The following is a 3,524-nucleotide window of genomic DNA, read 5'->3' as shown; positions in this document are numbered from 1 at the left end:
AACGGCGGAGGCCACGCCCTCTGTGAAAGGGCGGGGCATGCAAATTCGAAATGAAAGCCCGGGAACGCCGGAAGAAGCACGGGTGTAAGATTTCCCTTTTCAAAGGCGGAGAATGAGAAATCAGCCCGAGAGTGTAAGGGCGTCAATAGCGCTGTGGACGAGACAGAGGGAATGGGGCAAGGAGCGAGGCTGGGGCTCTCACCGCGACTTGAATGTGGATGAGAGTGGGACGGTGACGGCGGGCGCGAAGGCGACCGCATCGCTTCTCGGCCTTTTGGCTAAGATCAAGTGTAGTATCTGTTCTTATCAGTTTAATATCTGATACGTCCTCTATCCGAGGACAATATATTAAATGGATTTTTGGAGCAGGGAGATGGAATAGGAGCTTGCTCCGTCCACTCCACGCATCGACCTGGTATTGCAGTACCTCCAGGAACGGTGCACCCCCTCCGGGGATACAACGCGTCTCCTAAAAGTAGAGGGAGGTAAGAGACGGTAGCACCTGCGGGGCGGCTTGCACGCCGAGTGCCTGTGACGCGCCGGCTCGACTTAACTGTTTCCCTGAAGTACCGCGAGGTTCCTGATCTGCGGGCGGTAGACGGTAGGCTTATGCGGCACGCTTCCGTTTCCACCGTGACTACTGCGCTTCGGGAAGGCCACGACCTACTCCTTTGGGGAGGTCCTTAGGATCTCGGCTTGGCAGTCGAGTGGGTGGCGACCTTTAAAAGGAATGGGATCCACCCGGAATTGAACTTCCTTCTCCTCTCTCTATCTCTCTATCTGTCTGTCTGTCTGTCTCTGTCTGTCTGTCTGTCTGTCTATCTCTCTCTCTCTGTCTCTCTGTCTCTCTGTCTCTCTCTCTCTCTCTCTCCCGCCCCCTCCCAAGTTCTGGGGTACATGTGCAGGACGTGCAGGTTTGGAACATAGGTACACGTGTGCCACGGTGCTTTGCTGCACCTAGCCACCAGTCGTCTAGGTTTGAAGCCCCGCGTGCGTTGGCTATTTGGCCTAATGCTCTCTCTCCCCTTGCCCCCCACGCCCCGTCAGGGCCCGGCGTGTGATGTTCCCCTCCCTGTGTCCCATGTGTTCTCACTGTTCAACTCCCACTTAGGAGCGAGAACATGCGGTGTTTGGTTTTCGCTTTCTGTGTGAGTTTGCTGAGAATGAGGCCTTCCAGCTTCATCCACGTTCCCGCAGAGGACATGAACTCATCCTTTTTTATGGCTGCCTAGTAATTCCATGGTGTATACGTGCCACACTTTCTTTATCCAGCCTATCATTCATGGGCATTCGAGTTGGTTCCAAGTCTTTGCTATTGTAAATAGTGCTGCAGTAAACATACGTGTCCACGTGTCTTCCTAGTAGGCACTTCTTCCTCTTCAGCCCGCTGAGTAGCTGGCACTTCAAGGCAGGTGCCAACGCACCGGCAGCAAGCTTCCTTTTTTGCCCGGGAAAAACTGAGGTGCAGGTAGTATAAGCCATTTATCACGGAACGCACAGGAGCAGAGCTCGAGTCCAAGCATCGTGGCTCCACCCGTCATGCTTGATGCATCTTTAGGCTCCGCTCTAGGTATGTGTATCCTTTACGGGATCAGCCACCGGCAGTTGCCTTGCGACCACGATGACAAATCTCTGCCGGCTCTTTTGGGTCTCATCCCTGTATCTATACGTTGCATCCCAACATAAAGATCGGAATGTTCCTTTCGCTGACCCAGTCTCTCACCCTTTCCAAACTCCAGAAATCTTGTCTGTCCTCGGAAGAACTCCCCCTGCTTCTTTCTCTAAAGGCTGTCTTCAGGCCGGGCACAGTGGGAGGATCGCTTGAGCCCAGAAGGCCGCAGTGAGGTGAGATCGCGCCATTGCCCTGCAGCCCCGGCGGCAGAGCCGGAGCCCCGTCTCGAAACAAACAAACAAAAACCAACCAACCAACCAACACAGACAAAGAAAGAAAGAGCCCAGGCAACCTAGTGAAAACCTGTTCGGGCTGGGGCGTATCTGTACCCCAGCTGTTCCAGAGGCTGAGGCCAGGAGGATGGGTGGACGCTGGGAGGTGGATGCTGCAGTGAGCAGTGATTGCACCACTGCACTCCAGCCTGGGTGACAGAGCCAGACCCCGTCCCAAATAAATAAACATAAAAATAAAGGAACCAGTTTGTAGAAAGCGGGAGAGGGTCCCATTGAACTTGAAGCCTTCGAGCAACAGCTGTGGCTGGACAGGTTGGACCAGCAGGCTGGAGCAGTCGCCATCTTGGCAGGGATCATTGACCCTGATCTATCGTCGGGAGGAGGGAGAGCTGATCTTACGCAGGGAGGGCAGGTGGACTATGTGTGGACTCTGGTGATCTGTTTGGGTGCCAGGTGTTACTCCCAGGGCCACCCGTAACTGTGAATGTGCAGGAACCCTGACTTGAGAAGGGCCTGGCCACGGGGGGCTTAGGCCCCTGGGGAATGAGAGTTTGGTTCCCGGTACCCAGGGAAACCACCAGCATCGGCAGAGGTGATAGCTGAGGAGGAGCGGGGATTTGGACGAGAGACACAGGATGAGTACCGGGGGCAGCCCCGTGATCAACAACTGCTGCAAGAGGGGCTGTTTGTTCGACTCACTAGTCTTCTGCGGCTCTATGCGGTACTAAAGAGCAGAAGACAGAAGATACAAAAACCACAAAAATTAGCCGGGCGTGGTGCTGCGCGTCAATAATCCCAGCTACTCGGGAGGCTGAGACAGGAGAATCGCTTGAACCCGGGAGGCGGAAGTTTCAGCGAGCCGAGATCACGCCATTGCAGTCCAACCTGAGCGTCCGAGCGAGACTCTATCTCAGAAAATAAAGACAGGATGAAAGAGCCCGGCGCGGTGGCTTACGCCTGTAATCGCAGCGCTTTGGGAGGCCGAGGCGGGCGGATCGCCTGAGGTCAGGAGCTCCAGACCAGCCTGGCCGACATGGCGAAACCCCCTAAAAATACAAAAATTAGCCGGGCGTGGTGGCCTACGCCTGTAATCCCAGCTACCCAGGAGGCCGAGGCAGGAGAATCGCTGGAACCCGGGAGGTAGAGGCTGCAGTGAGCCGACATCGCGCCACTGCACTCCAGCCTGGGCGACAGAGCAAGAGTTTGTCTCTCAAAAAAAAAAAAAAAAGAAAAAAGAAAAAAAGCCTGGGTGAGCGGTGGCTCAAGCCTGTAATCGCAAGCAACACTTTGGGAGGCGGCAGCTGGGCAGATCACCGGAGGTCGGGAGTTGGAGACCAGCCTGACCAACATGGAGAAACCCCGTCTGTACTAAAAATACAAACTTAGCCGGGCGTGGTGGCACATGCCCGTAGTCCCAGCTGCTCGGGAGGCTGAGGCAGGGGAATCGCTTGAACCCGGGAGGCGGAGGTTGCAGAGAGCCTAGATCGCGCCATTGGACTCCAGGCTGGGTAACAAGAGCGGAACCTCCGTCTGAAAAAAAAAAAAAAAAGAAAAAAATTGGGAGAATTTTACTCCCACTGCCATCAAAATCTCATGTGTATAGCACAGCTCCATTAGAA

The 3,524-nt window shown here is 54.9% G+C and overlaps 1 non-coding gene across 1 annotated transcript; it reads left to right on the top strand.

The window, feature by feature from the left end:
- The first annotated feature begins 258 nt into the window (after positions 1-258).
- LOC129534000 (U2 spliceosomal RNA) lies at positions 259-449 on the top strand. The gene has a single exon (XR_008680413.2). It is a non-coding gene; the product is annotated as a U2 spliceosomal RNA (small nuclear RNA).
- Positions 450-3,524: the final 3,075 nt, after the last annotated feature.

Source organism: Gorilla gorilla, chromosome 4 (genome assembly GCF_029281585.2).
Source record: "Gorilla gorilla gorilla isolate KB3781 chromosome 4, NHGRI_mGorGor1-v2.1_pri, whole genome shotgun sequence".
NCBI lineage: Eukaryota > Metazoa > Chordata > Mammalia > Primates > Hominidae > Gorilla > Gorilla gorilla.
The sequence above is the reverse complement of the archived record's forward strand: the minus strand, read 5'-3'. Positions and strand labels throughout refer to the sequence as shown.